This window comes from Myzus persicae, unplaced genomic scaffold, assembly GCF_001856785.1.
Source record: "Myzus persicae strain clone G006 unplaced genomic scaffold, MPER_G0061.0, whole genome shotgun sequence".
Taxonomy (NCBI): Eukaryota; Metazoa; Arthropoda; class Insecta; order Hemiptera; family Aphididae; genus Myzus; species Myzus persicae.
The window spans coordinates 20,757-36,948 of record NW_019103222.1 but is presented as its reverse complement, the minus strand read 5'-3'; the positions used below and the strand labels follow the sequence as shown (position 1 = coordinate 36,948).

The following is a 16,192-nucleotide window of genomic DNA, read 5'->3' as shown; positions in this document are numbered from 1 at the left end:
AGCCTTAGCCCCCCTAATTTTTATTCTAAGTCTTCACCCTTTTTCTAATTTCAGTTTTTTTGCCGAGAAATACAAAAAAAAAATTTAAGAGAAAACGGGAATTCGTAAGCAAAATCGGCATACGACAAAATCGATTTTGCAGTTTCGTGTAACTCTTAAAAAAATTACAGCTGAAACATGCAATTTTCATCGAATGTTTTTATTAATATTTTTTTTATACCTCAAAACGTTGACTTGCTTCGAGCTGTTTACAGACATTTTCAGGTTCCCAGTGTTTTGGTTTTTTTTTCCTTTAAATGTCAATAAAATGTTAAGCGTGACAATTTAATACAAGGCTTCTAATATATTGCTACAATATCAGTTGAAAAATATTAAAAATACATGGGCACGATTTTGTTTTATAAGCATTTTAAGTTCAAATTTGAATAAAATATATCAAATTATTTTGCAGCTGAGTATTTATTAAATTATCAACTTTTATAGCTAAGGATCAAAAGTTTTAAACAGAGTTGCTTACAAATAGTTAATTACGAATCCAAAAAATCTAAAAAATATATATTAACACAGTTATAGATCATTTTAAGTTCAAATTTGCAAGGAAATTACTTATTAAAAAAAAATAACTTTTTTTATTTTAGCAGTATAATATTGAGGTTTATAACAATTGAGTCACTTTTTTTTTTTGCATAACAATAACGGTTTTTCCATGTACAATATTAAAAACTAAATACATGTTCCATTGGTATTTTGTTTAGGTATCTCAGATGTTACACCTAAAAATGAATATTTTTTTGTTACGTGTAATGTTAATAGAGAGAAATTTGAACACGAAAAGCGAATTGTTTTATTAAACCACAAACATCACGATCACTTATAAATTATAATATATTATAGAGAATTATACAAGTTGACTTATTTAAAGTAAAATTCGATGGATATTACAATAATCGGAACATTTATTTTTGATCTTAAAAATAATAATAAAATAATGACCGTGATTGATGTATAATATACTCATTAGTCATTACTCATATATATATTTTAATGATTATACCTACCTATGTATAATTAAAAATGAGGTTGACAACAATCACGCGACCCGTACGGTTTAGAATTTATAATGTACCCCACATAACTTATAACTTGGTACATTTACATAAAATAAATTTTAAAGTTTTGTGTTGCAAAGGAAAAATCTAGTCGGTACTTGGTATACATGCAATAAAGTAATTTAAAGTGTTTATACCTACACTAAAATCATTATTATACAATACTACTTATTCAAGTAGTATTGTATACGCAACTTGTTTTCCACAAGTTCTCATTTGTTACACTTGTCGTAATTGTAAAATCGTATAATAATTATATGTGTGTGTATTATAGTAAAATTATTTGTCGCTATCACATATTGATATCTTCGGATTTCGCCGAGTCGCACTGACTCGCAATTGACTATAAAAACCGAATTTCGTGTTTACAATATTTTGCTTTCGTCAAAAATAATAATACAACATGTTGTTCAGGTATTTCATTTGTTTGGATTTAACCGTTTTATTTATTTTGTATGGGTTTTTTTTTATTAAATTATAATATATGTGGATACATTGCACGTACGCACATACGCGTATGGCTTATACATATTTATTGAAGTGAAATTCGCAGGGTTTATTTTCATGGTTTACTTTTTAGAGGTCAACTAATTATTTTAATTATTTTAAAATGTTTACCCACATATTTGTATAGTAATCTAAGGCTTTTACGTTCCACGTCCCCTTTTATGAGTTTTTAAATTCATTGAGAGGTATATTGAGACTTATACATGTAGGTATAAATGTATAATATTTTGTGTTCAAAAATAAATCATTCTTTAAATATGCCTACTCAACTCGATTTTAAAGAGGAAAAATACAGAGATTTATGTAAGTATTCGTGAGTTTATTGAAAGTTGAAAATATTTCATTTTAAATAATATTCGGAAAGGAGAGAAAAAAATATATTAATTCTATGCATTAGAGTTGTGAACAGAGAGTTAAATTTTGAAGGAATAGTATTTAAATTTAAAATAATAAACAACAGATAAGTGTTTTGAAAGTTTTGATTCACAGAAAAGTTTTGAATTTCCACGCTTTGTAATTAAAATAATAAATAATAAGTAATACGTTTGTCTTGTAGACTTTGTTAATTGTATAAAATAATAAAACTGATTTTTTTGCGAGTGGATAATAATAAGAGCAAGTTAAATATATTTATACATTAATAATTGTTTAAAGAACTCTTTCTAGTACACATTGTACCTAGTTTAATTAAATTAAACTTCGTCTGACAACGTTTAGAAATAATTTAAACATGTTCACATTTCCTCAACTTAAATAATTTCAATATAACATTATGTGAATTTTAATGACAAATTATTCACCTAGTTCTAACAAAACACAAGAACAGACAACAATTTAAAATTGTAATATCACACAATATTATAATAACTTTTTATTTGTATTACCAAGTACGAACTCCCAGAATCATAAAAAGTTTGAAAATAGCTCTGGTTATTCATAAGTCAGGATGGCCGAGCGGTCTAAGGCGCCAGACTCAAGGTAACCCTTGGCTTGCTAATACGAGCTTAATTGAGCGTTCTGGTCCTCATCTGAGGGCGTGGGTTCGAATCCCACTTCTGACAAACCTAACATTTTGCACTTTTTCAGTGATTTTTATTTAAAACCAGAGCTTGAATTAGCGGGAGGGGTTGGATATGAGGACGTAGGGCCGCTCTACTACATTTTTTTTTCATTGGAACGGACAACGGCTAATGCCCGAATTAATTTGGATGATATTGCACTCTCGGAAGGAAGTTTTTGAATCATTGGATCGAGAAGCTCCACTACTTAATTTTTCCCAATTTGAGCACTACTTACAATCATATTTTATCAACCATAAATAATGTTTCACAGTTATATTATATCTCAAGAGCCGTGGTTTTTTTTTTTAGATTTGTATTATGTAACATACTAATATGTGAATCAGCTCCACCCGATTATTATTTTTGAATGAATGCAATAATAGGTACCTACGATTGTATAATAAAGTGATTGATTTCAGTTTTAGCATAATACACTGTAGACCCCCCCCAACAACTGCAGTGAGTCATATTATCTTATAATTTTTAAATTGTACGCACATTGAAATATTATAATTCACAGAAATTCAAAATATATACATGCTGCGTATGTATGTACATCGATCGCGTATATGAGTCTATAAAGTTTGGCCCAAACTTTATCATTTGATTTATGATGCTTGTAATATTCTATGCATATAATAACATAAACAACTTTTTTTAATTTCAATAGTGTCATAAGTGGTTTTCTGATCTGAGTAAAAAAGAAAAAATCGTAGTCCATAATTTTGATCAGATTTTTACAAGGACTAAAATTGTGTGTAGTACGAAATGCTAAGCGGGGAATAGGAAATTAAATAGTGTGTTAGGGCCGGTTGTAACTAGTAAATTTTTTTACCGTTTCTTCTTCATTAATTGAAAAATTATTACTGGGAAAAAGATATAGATAATGATTTAATGTATACCATCTGAGTTATAAGATATTTTGATTATTTATTTATTTTAGGTTGAATATAAAGTGTGTCGTCCCAAAACAATGATATTCAAGCATCTGGATTTTCATGCACCACGCCGTGTAAAATAAATATGATTAGTAAATAGTAATTATATTATGCATTAAGTTCGATTCCTATATTGTAATGTGCTGTGCTGTGTAATGCATTTCTGTTAACTTACTCCTTGTTCAAGAGATCCAACGTTTTTTCCCTACACTAAGTATTTATATAATTTTTGCTTTATTTATCAATTATTTGTTTCTGTTATAAGATAATACAACATGAAATTAAGTAAGACTCTGCACGAGTAGGTAATCATACATCTCTTCTAGTTTAACATATAACAATTTTATTATACTTGTGAAGGAAACTTTTTAACAATATTTTAAAATACATTATCAAAACCATTTAAAAAATATTGATTCCGAGTGTGCAGTTAATAAGATATCATTCAATTTGGTATAGAGCTATTGATTATTATAGTGACTAGAGTGAAAATCCAGTCATTATAGCAATACATGTTAATTTGAAAGAGTTGCATATTTTCAGCAATGACTAGATTAGGGATCCCATGAGTACCCACAAAAAGTTTTCAGTGACGTTTTAGGCCGAGGCCCCCAAGGTGTATGTCCAAATATGGGGCCATTTATCATTGCATTAAAAAATACTAAATATTGTTTTTTATTTAAATTATATTTATGTAGAAATTAATTTGATTTGAAATACGGCAAAAAATCTACAGCGGCGGGGTTTATTATCTTATATATTATCTAATTACAATATTATATACATCATTGGTTTTTCAAACGGGTGGTTAGTTATAAAAATAAATTATCGTAAATAACGTGTACTGCTGCCGCACATTTTGAATGAAAGTTTTAAAAGGAAATTAAAAACAACGAATTGAAAAAGATAAATTACCCCCTCTAATAAACGATTTTTTTAATAGAGAAAAGAGATAGTCTTGGAAATAATTCATTTTTAAGTACGATTGTGAAATCTACGCCCGCGGAAACAACTGATGTTCTAAGAAGATACAAATTTTTTAGTCTACAATAATTCAAATAAAATAAATGTTATACTAAAATATAAAACCAAATTGTTGTATATTCAGTACGTACTATATTTGACAAAGTCGAAAGTACCTACCGATAAAGTGAACGTATTTTAACTTAAAAGCTTTTTTTTTATTGAAAGGCTAAATTATTTAAACGTACGTTATCGACTAGTCAAATTTCGGTATTCTTTTAGTATGGAACCTACCGAGTTTAATGTTAGTATTGTGACCTACCAAGAGGATTATCTATATATTATGCACGGACAACGATCTAAAAATCTATTAATAGGCAAGATACTTTTTTTAAATTATATTAAGTGATGTAAAAAAGTGTATTGCTTAACATTTTTCACACTAAAACTTAACGAAAACCCATTACTGTAGGTCACATACTAAACGAATACCTAAATTTCTAATACTCGTGAAAATGTCGAAAAAAAACTGTAGATATAGGTAGTATGAATGATGAAATTGAGTGTTCAATAAACCCAGATTAAATTAGTTTACATTTTTAGAGTTTTGCATAACTTCTTTAGCCGTTTTATACTTAAGTCAAACCATTTAGTAAAGTAATAAACTGTGGCTAAGTAATCTGAACCTGCAATAGTTAGTATATGTGCCTCTACTTTTTCTTCATACACATGGAATCTCACGAGGTATTAGAGAATTTTTTACTCATTAGAATTGCTAAATTTATTACAGGTGTCTCAATATTCATAAGTATAAACTATAAAGGTACTATGGACCATATTTGGGTATGGGTTTATGTACTTTATTCAATATAGCCATAAAGACATCAATAAATTATTATTCATAGCTTTTATTATAATATAATAATATATTTATATGTGTTATATATATATATATTAATATATAATAGCTGATATAATATTATATGCATCATATATAATACATATAATATACTGTAATAATATTATTGATTGAGCCAATTAAAATAAATGGTATATTTGCGACAGCCGTTAAAAATGTTAAACTGATGAAATAAACTCCGAAAAATTTGTATTAATAAAATAAATTATATAACTGGTAATGTCTGGTATAAATTGTTGTACCTTAAGAAAATCGTAAGATATGATTGTTATTGTTATAAGTACATACCTAGCTAGTAGTGTAAATTGTAATGGTAAAGTGAAATTAATATTAAACGAGTTTCTATTTGCTCTTAAATCTTCCAATATTAAACATTTGAACAACAAATAATAAAACTAGTTTTTCTTTTTTGAAATAGATACTTAAATGTTGATGTTTGTTGGTTTGATTTTCTAGGAAGTGCTATATATTATTAATTGGTGTCCAATGTGTATTTTCTTAAAAAATTTTTAATTTACAACGTTTGTTGTAACGTTGAGTAAATTTGAAACAAGCAACATAATGAGTGCACCAAATGCACTCCGGAATTTATCGATAATATTTAATAAACAAATGTATGTACTAGCGTTCTAAAGAATTAGAGATGACTGATAAAGATGTAGCTGGATCTAGGTAAAATTTTTTTTTTTTAAATATAACTTCATACTTCATAGGGTTTATATTTTTTAACTATAGTGAGAAGGGTAATTAGCGAATTGAGGGAGCCGAGGTCATTTATAAAGTATGATAGTTGGATTAAATATTATTGGGACGGAATTATTGGTCTAATATTATTTTATCTTAGTGTGTGCTGTTTGTAGATTGATTTTTTGTGAGTCGGCAACAAATTTGTGGTTGGTTTGGAACTAGAATTGACTAGAGTCAATTAGAGATAACTGATTTGTTATCTCGCCGCAATCCATAATAATAACAACAAATATTATATAGGTATAAGTGATAATCCATTTTTAAATTTATATAATTACCTATAATATATTTAAAAAAAGAATATCTACAATAATAATAATCAAGTGTACAGACAAAATTCAAATTAAGAAGGATATTTAATTTTTCCCTAAAAATATCTATGGTAGCCGGTAGGTACTCATAGATTATGGTATGGTTTTTTCGAGAATCAACTAATTATTAGATTATTAACACGGTCTTGGAGTCTTCTAAGGCTGTGATTATCTACGTGATATATTTATCATTTGGATGGTTCATCGGTGGAATAACAAACCTGAGTGGTGGCACGATAAAGTTTTCACACGCCGAGGATATAACAAACCAGTAGGTACAAAAATTAATTCTGAAGTGAATTTTGTTTGCTTCTAAGACTAAATTTCGATTTGTGACACAGTTGAATTTTGGCTTGGTTTTACGTAATGTACTGACAACAGACAAACTGTCTCAGTGTCGGTCTGTGTCTCCCAGCTTTTCGTATGCAATGATTTATCATTTAATTAAAATTAAATTAAATCCAAAAACACTTTCTTTATAGTTATTTAATAAATGACGAGGTGCACTAAAAACCTACTATAATATAGCTGAGATGTTATTGCTAATTTTCCTATTGATATCCTGTAGGCGTGCAGCTAAATAATAGTTTTAAATTTATTTTAGTAAGTATATATCAACATCCACAAAAAAATAGTTAGGGAAATTAGAATGATAAATTAAAGGTAACTGACATATAAATAATATATCAATATGTTTAGTTATAAAAACTGACAGGTTTCTTATTATTAAATTTATAAAAGTTCCACTAAACTCACTAAACTTTTAAAATTTGTATCTAACAAAAAAAATAAATAAATAAATATAAAGTTATAACACAAATATAGTTATAAGCCGCAGAAATATATTACCTTCGGATTTTTATTTTTCGGTGATAAAAACATAAGATTTCGTTCAAATGAATTATGAATTTCCTGAAACCCTTTTTGAATATTAGTAGATTTAACTATCAGAGATTTTGAATTATTTGAGAACTTCGGGCAACTTACCCACCTACAATTTTTATTGTGAAAATAGTGGTAATAGACAATAGTACCTATACATTTTTCATTGCCACTTGTCGTTTGGTTAAAGGTGTGCCATACATTTACACCAGCAGGACTCATTTCCCAAACATAAAATATTATTATAAATTCTATTGTTTTAATAGTCAATCAATATTACAAACTAAAAACAATTTTTATTACCTTTCGGTTAAAATTAACTTCCTACCTATTTAAGTCTTAATTTTAATAATCGACCTCGGACCTCTTATCTTTCCATTTACCGCTGTCATCATATATACATAATAAGTAATAACTATATCACACATGGAAACCTAAAACTTTCTAGACTTTCAATTTATTTCAATAATACTTCACATAATATCCATCGACATTTAGTGACGCATATAAAAAAGGTACCATATAGCTGGTGAACTAAATAACGAATCTAAAATTAGGATTAGATAGCTGGACCAATAACGCACGATTATTAGATGGGTTGTCAGTAATAAAAAGTTTCGATATTTTAGTTATTTTACATACGAGTAATTCGTTTTTCTCCTAAAATCCAATATTAGTTTAAACAGTCATGCATATAATACTATTAATAATATTATATTGCGCATTATTTCCAAACGACATTAATACATTATCAACATAATAAAATATGCATTGACATATTATTTGATAACAATTATTTTTGTTCAATCATTTTATCGCGGAGCCTAATAAAAATAAGTCATTAAATAATAATAATAATATTGACTATGACATTGTTAACGTTTTTGTTAAACACTTATCTTATGCTGTTTTAAATCTAATTAGCCATTAACCTACATAGTCTGAAATGTCGTCGAGTGTTACATGTCAGGATGGCCGAGCGGTCTAAGGCGCCAGACTCAAGGGGATCCCTTGGCCTACCATGTAGGCCGCAGTTGAGCGTTCTGGTCCTCATCTGAGGGCGTGGGTTCGAATCCCACTTCTGACAAATTTTTTGTCTACATTTTTTTTCGAGATTTTTCTTCAATTAGTTTTCTTTTATTATACAATATGGATTATATTACTGTGGTCTGTGATACACCTGATTTTTTTTTTATTGATCAATATTTTAGGCTATTTTTTAAAACATATTATATTGTATTACAGGCAATAAAACTTTTTGTAGGTGCATTATATCAAGGTTGACGTTTGAAAATCAAAAGTTGACAGTGATTTCATTGACCAAAAAAAAAAAAGATGAAAAAATTCAGGGCATTAAATGTTATCCGGAATTGCGTGCAAATTTTTAATTTTCTAGTAATATAATAAATAATTATTAATATTCGTCATAGTTTATAGGAATTTAAATTTAGTGTTCACATATGTATATATATATTTTGAATAGAAAATATGTTATTAATATTTTCAACCTTTGTTTAATCGCGTTTACAGTGATTTTTAAGTTAGATTTTTTATGTTATCGTATATCTTTAGTCACTCGAATTTCCGCAGAAACTTGTCAGTCGATCATTTTAGAGCAAAAATTTAAAACTTTTAATTGAATATGCTGTGCAGAAATAATGTTATGGTTACAACATTCTGAAATGTTAGAAAATAAAACTGGCTAAACCCGCTTAAACTGATGCCTGTAGTAACTGTATGTGGCGATAAATGCAGTTTTAAGTTAAATCAGTACAGTATTATTGTAGGAAACAAATTAGACACCTGCAACGTATAAATATGTTCAAACACAGTACCTACATATAATTATATCACAAAGCACGCTTAAAGTTATAAGTAATATGCGATGAACTTTTGTTCAATTATTTATTGTAATTTAGAAACTTTAACGATATGCAGGACTGTACTGAAAGTTTTTACCTACCTACCTAAATTACGTTTGAACGTGGTTAAAAGGATTATCGGATAGAGCAATAGAGGTTAGGTTAAACGATCCGGACGAGACGATAAAATATTAGTGGTAACTAGAAGAGATACAAATAAACTAGGCACCCACACAATATAAATTATAATACGACGATTGTACATAGCGCGTTAAATATAATAAAATATTATATCAAATCGCACTGTTAAAGTGGCCGTGTTATCAGTGAAACGTTTGATTGCGATGATAACTGCAATACACGGAAGCTTCGGCTCCTTAGGTTTTAGGTGTTTTCAACGACAGCATAATAACATGTATAATGGGACCGGAATTGTTTTCCTGTAAGTTTTGATAGGAAATTCATATTATAGTTTTGAGTAAATTGACGACTCTAGAAATATAGTGAGACACGGTAATTAGAAAAAGAAAACATTACATTTTCTAATAAAAAATGAAAACAGACAACGTAGATAGTAATATAATATATTAGTAGTGGTGATAATAATAATAATCAACAATAATAATAATAATGTCGTTATGGAGTAAATTATTTATTCGTCTGGTCTTCCATATTTTCCGGATCCGCAAAGTAACCGGACACAAGGCGACGGAACCAATATTGGATAATAAATAATAATAATAATATGCGTAGTCCGTTTATTGGCTATTCTCGACGCGGTGCCAGCGCTAAGTGATGACCAGCTGCAGCGACAATCGGTTACTTTTTGCTTAGATCAATAGATCATATACACTGGATAGAGCTATGGTTTAAAATCTTAAAGCATAGCTGTTCGTGTCCGAAGTCATCACTGCGCAAGAGCAAAGTATAATATGATCTAAGCACTCAGTACCTAATCGTCCTTATCACTATAACACATTATTGTTCCTTCCCCGTCCCGCGCGATCTATTTCATTTCTCACGCATGCGCAATAAGTACTTCGGGCATGAACAGGTCTTCTTCAAACACGGACTACGCATGATATACGCTATAGCTCTATCCAGTGTATATGATCTAAGATTTTTTGTATCATTTTTATCAATAGACCACGTGGGTTTTTACACTTTTACAGTATATTGTGTTTACCGTACATACGTATCTAGTATAATATATATATATATATATATATATATATATATATGTATACCCGCATAATGATTTTGGTTGTGATATAAACACCTACCACAGGTCGCCTTTCCCCAAAGCGGGACATTTTTTAGGGTCTTTGGGGACAGCGGGACATAGAGCTCGAAAGCGGGACTGTCCCGCCCCGAGCAGGACGTAAGGTCACGGTTAAATATGTGGCAGTATTCGATTTTTAAAGCTAAACAAATCGTACACACCATTATTATTTAGGCATTACTAATTGATTAGACGTGAATCACCATGGGCGTGCTGGATCGAAATTTGATTATTAATATACGTTTACCGAAATGCTCGGAAAAAATGTCGACACTCTAAATTCCAAAAAAAAACCAAAAACTAGACAAATCGAAAATAAAAAAAAAATCGGTTTTCTTCAAAAATGTTTTTCAAAAACGTACAAACGTACACAGAGAAATCATCATGACGACCGGTGATAAAAGAAACGCGTTGCAATAAACGTACACACATTTGTGTACTTAGTATTTTACGTGTTTTGTACAATTCACACGACGCGATAAAAGTGCTTTTCGTCAATCTCTGTGCGTCGAGTGCCTGGCAAAATTGATTGCGCATAATAATAATTATGTGCTGTTCAGCCCCGTTTACATTACGCTCGTTGATTACATGAATATTCCAATATGTTTCCACTGTACACGGACGTATTATGTGTATACCTAGACCAATGCTTACCAAGTTACCACATTGATAAACGCGCACGTCATTGGTTAACCACTGCCGAGGCGCGAGAGTAAAAATTTAATATGTACGCATGACATTATTATTATTATTGTAAATATAATGTGTGGTGCAGTAATTAGTTTCCGGTCGAATAATAATAATAATAATTGTGCACTTTTTTTTTTGGTCTGCTTTGTAAGCCGACGTGCTCGTACCTGCAACTATTCACATCGTGTACGGTACCTGTTGGATTTCAATAATATCGCTAATAATTTCACTCTCATTAAAACAATTTAAAATACTATACACGTTTTTCCTTACCGACTGGAGTTTTATACGTGTTTATTTTTCAAATTAAATACCTATAGCTGTACTTCGTTGTTGTATTATTTTTTCATATTTTTATTAAATTAAAAAATGCATGCAGTTAAAGTTCGATTTTTTTAGATTTGCGAGTTTCAATTAAATCATTTATTCAGCGGTGGTCTTGTTGTTCGGATAATAAGCCGTCGTTAACAAGATATTTTTTTTTTTTGCAAACAGCTTTAAAAAAATATTTTTTTTGTAAAGCTGTTTTTTCTTTGAAATAAATTGCTCAATTTCTTGGGGATTTTGTTCCACTCGGCAATTGCCAGTTGTACACGTCGTTGGATAAATCGGTCTCATTCAAAACTATAAATAGATAAAAGTTAGCCTGTTGGCTCTCGAGACTGAGTATAATGTTCGCTGCTTGTCAAAATAAAAATTAATGGACTACATTGTTATTATAAACGTTAAAGAATACATTTTTCCCCCTTGCCGAGGATTAATGTTTTCTTTGTTTTAATTGACCTATCATAACTCTGACGATTTTTCGTTAGCGGAATATGCACGTGAAGAACAAGAGCATTGAACGGCGAAAAAGACATTTTGCGTTTTGTGAACTCTGCTCGGAAGGTCAAAATTATATTTAAACACAATAGAAACGATAATAACCAATTTGTGTAGGTATTATTAAAAGACCACTGCAGAAGCAATATATTGAAGCCCCACAGTCCTTGTCGAGACTATATTCGGTACACTTCCGATTTTTGTTTCCGAGTAAAACACTTAAAAAAAACCTATTGATATTGTAGTCCTTCGAAAACCATTACAATATAATATTATTATAATAATTTATTTAATTATATTATGTTCAACGAGTACAATGTGCGTTTCGTCGTCGTCCATTTCTTTAGTAATATAATAATGGAAATGAAATGTGTTTTTATATTGTTTGGTTACCTTGACTACGCAATTAACGTATTGAAGAAAAAAAAATTTTAATTAACAATGGACACGAGAGAGTTCTAAGTGAGCTTGGTTAACCTTTTATGTTTTTTTTTCCCCACTTTTACCGCCATGTGTGAGGGTACCCCCAGAGTTTGGGTTTCGTCGAGTTAAAAACCTGAGGATATAAAGTAATTAAAACCAATGGCCTTTTCAAGTGCGAGAAATCTGACAAATTTGTTTTCACGAGTGTTGTTATACGCCGTACGTATATAGTAGGCAATACATATTACAGTAGTTGGTGTACAAAAGAAACTTTCTATACGTAGACATGCCAACAATGCGTTCGAACGCTTTCAAGAAGAATGTTCTTAATTTTTTCCAGTCAATTCACACACATAAATGGGAAGAAGTTTTGTCACAAAATTATGTATAGGTACTCGTCTCTGAAAACGCATTATAGTTTCGAATTTCTTATCAAAATTGAATGATATGTCTGATAGATTTTGGGAATAAGTTCTCTTAGTAATTGTTATACAGACATTTATAAGTTATATTATACTACCTACTTACGTACATTATTATTATTTCATTGTCTTACGAACACGACCCTAAGGGTCCAAAGAGACAACCGGATATTGCCGGACAATCATTACATTTATTTTTGGGAAACATAATCATATGTACCTAGTTAAATCAAATGTCGTCGTTATTTGGTCATAATCATTTGATTTTTTTAAATTGATTTTTGATTTTTAAAGTCATTTAAAACTATTTGAAACCACCGGTGTAGAGGATTTATTGTATGTATTTAAAAATTATGAAATATATTTTTTTTTTTTTTTATTATAAAAGCCGCTAGTATAGACTATGATAGCTTGATTATGAAATATTTAATAGACAAAGAATTATAAAAATGTATTATATTTTGTGTGACAAGTATACGATTTTAATCTTTGATTATACAATATGTGTTTTAACTGTTTTAAGTGAAATTAATTGAGACAGCGAATAATGAAAACGAAATATATAAGTTTACTTAAGTTATTGATGTACTTACATTATATTATTTTTGCAGACCGATCTGTTCAGTTAACTGCTGTTTATTACCTTCAATGTCAATTTCAGTTTTAACATTCTGTTTGGATTAAAATCTAGAAAAATAATTGTTGTAATTTAAAAAAAACTTTATACAGTTTTGTAAATAGGTTACTATTATAATACTTATACAACAAAATTAACTTTTTACGAAAAGCTCATTAGGATTTGATCGCTTACCACAATATAACTCTTGGAAGTACCATATCAAACTTTATAAGAGAAGTTTTTTTAAAATGGTTTATCAAATAGTAATTGGTAATTGTTATAATTGACTATAGTTTTCTTAATAAATCTATAAATTAACTTCGGTCGTAAATGTACATTTTTTTTTACATTACTTTTTCTTATAACTTAAATCGCTCGGAAAAACACGAATCCGTAAATCCACATTGTTTAAAGTATGCAGGATATATTTTAACAATTTTATTTGCCGTTTGTCAGTGAAAAAGTTGGTATAGACTTCTACAAAAAATGTTGATAGTTTTAACTTTGATAACATAATAGAATAAATAATTGGTCTTGAATACATTGTGGTTTTCTATTTGACGGTGCACAATTATATGACTTTATGTAGTTTGCGGATTGTGTCGAAACTGCACGAAACCGGCACGAGATAACAACTATACGTGAATACTAAGGGGATCAAGACGTGTATACACTTTATTATTTTCATACTAAGATCGAATAACAGGACGGATATAGCATCAAAGTGCCACATCATTTGGCGGCGAAGGTCGTGGTCAGATTTGACGCAGATTGTAACAATAGTATTTCTACCGCCTCCACACCGCCGCCGCCGCCACCACCACCACCAACCCCCGCGTACACCAACACCTCCCCCCACCGCCCCCACCGTCACCAGTACACATGTCGCTAGGGAATTCGGCAAGTGCGTCTATTGTTTATACGTGTGTTTATGCATAGTCTACGGACGTCAATCGAGCAAAACGAGACGGAAAATGCGAAAACACAAAACAACAGTTTCGGAAAAAAAAAGAACGGTCTTACGCTAAGACGAAATAGTATTGATCTGCACGATGATGTGACGCTAACAAGTAGCCGCGCGCATTACGCACGTGTCGCGATACACACTAAATAGTAAATAATACCCACGAGTACTTGCTGTACTTACGAGGGACAACGCGGCCCAAAGCCATTATTATTTCGTGTACAAAAACCAATAATAATTGTTGTGACTGCGACGGGATCGCGTTCGGCGGACATCGCGAACGGAGTTTGCACAGCGGGGCAATGACGGTTGTGTAAGGTAATATATTCTCGGGAATCAACTGTGACTAGCTCGTATAGCGGACAATCGACGAGAACAAATACTTATGTGTGTAGGTATATAACACCCGCGCCACTGGCTGTATATATAATAATATATAGTTCCGCTTTTGGTCTGCGTACGTTTACATTCAGACGAAGGCGATAATAATAATAATATCGTAGAGCGCATATTATAATCATCATGCAGAAATTGGCACGTCTGAAGCCATTAAAAGTGGGGGGGGGGGATGTATATCAAGAGCTACCTCCTCGACGTCCGGCGTTTTTTTAATATTAATTTATAAACACAATTATGATAATATATATATATATATTATATTATAATTATTTTATCAAACGGAGAAAACCCATGCCGAACACACTCGATGGTCCACCCCCCCCCCCGCATTTCACCATCACCCTTGATTGCACACAGATAGTATGACGTGCACACAGCATTGTAGAGCCGTAACATTTGCTCTATAGGTAACTGCAGAGATCCACAACTTATAAAACTCTGTAATATAGACGGAAGCTTGCGGTAAATTTTTCGTACCGTTCATAAAATCCAGCGATCCCTCGCGTGTTAACTGTTTTCACAGGCGGAATAACATTATTTTAATAATTTCGGTTGACTAGTACTGCAGGTGGCCGTGTAATACAATATTATTATAAAGGCAATATGCCAATAACTATATAATAGGTTTACTAGAATACAACACGCGCCGCGTTAATATATTAATTATAATGGCAATAAAATGTTGATGTGCACTGGTCATTAACCGGCGCACAAAGTCAATGATGAAAATATTATTGAGTTCGCGGTGATAAATGTGTTAAACAAAAATAGTATACTCACTACAATACCTACTAAAAATAAAAATCAAAGCAAGCCAGGGGCGCAATTTCAATAAAAAAAGGTCGGGGTGCTGAAGCCCCTTTATTTTTTTTCAAATTATCTTATGGTTGTGGATGCCAGCATAATGACTATTAAAATGAAAATAAATATGAAAAATATTGGGGGTGCTAAGCACCCCCAAGCACCCCCCAAATTACGCCCACGAAGCAAGCCAACGTAAACCTTACCGAACATTTATTTTACGGTAAAATTGCCATCACTCACTTTAGGTGATTAGATATTTGCATTAAACTCTAACTGCATTATATTATAGGAGTTGTGATACAATATTTACAAGAGTGGAAATTCATATGCGTAAATCGGTTTAGATGAAATGTTATTGTGTCTTGTAGGTCGAAAAGGGGAGAAATTAATATTATAGCTCCTATCGGACGAGAACGAACTAGAGGTGTGAGGGCATACATTTTTGTCTTCGAGGTGGGGGGAGGGGAT

At 30.7% G+C, this 16,192-nt stretch overlaps 2 non-coding genes across 2 annotated transcripts; both read left to right on the top strand.

The window, feature by feature from the left end:
- Positions 1-2,556: 2,556 nt before the first annotated feature.
- Trnal-caa lies at positions 2,557-2,677 on the top strand. The gene is made up of 2 exons: positions 2,557-2,594; positions 2,632-2,677. It is a non-coding gene; the product is annotated as a tRNA-Leu (tRNA).
- A 5,725-nt stretch (positions 2,678-8,402) lies between these two features.
- Positions 8,403-8,524, top strand: Trnal-caa. Its single transcript has 2 exons — positions 8,403-8,440; positions 8,479-8,524. It is a non-coding gene; the product is annotated as a tRNA-Leu (tRNA).
- Positions 8,525-16,192: the final 7,668 nt, after the last annotated feature.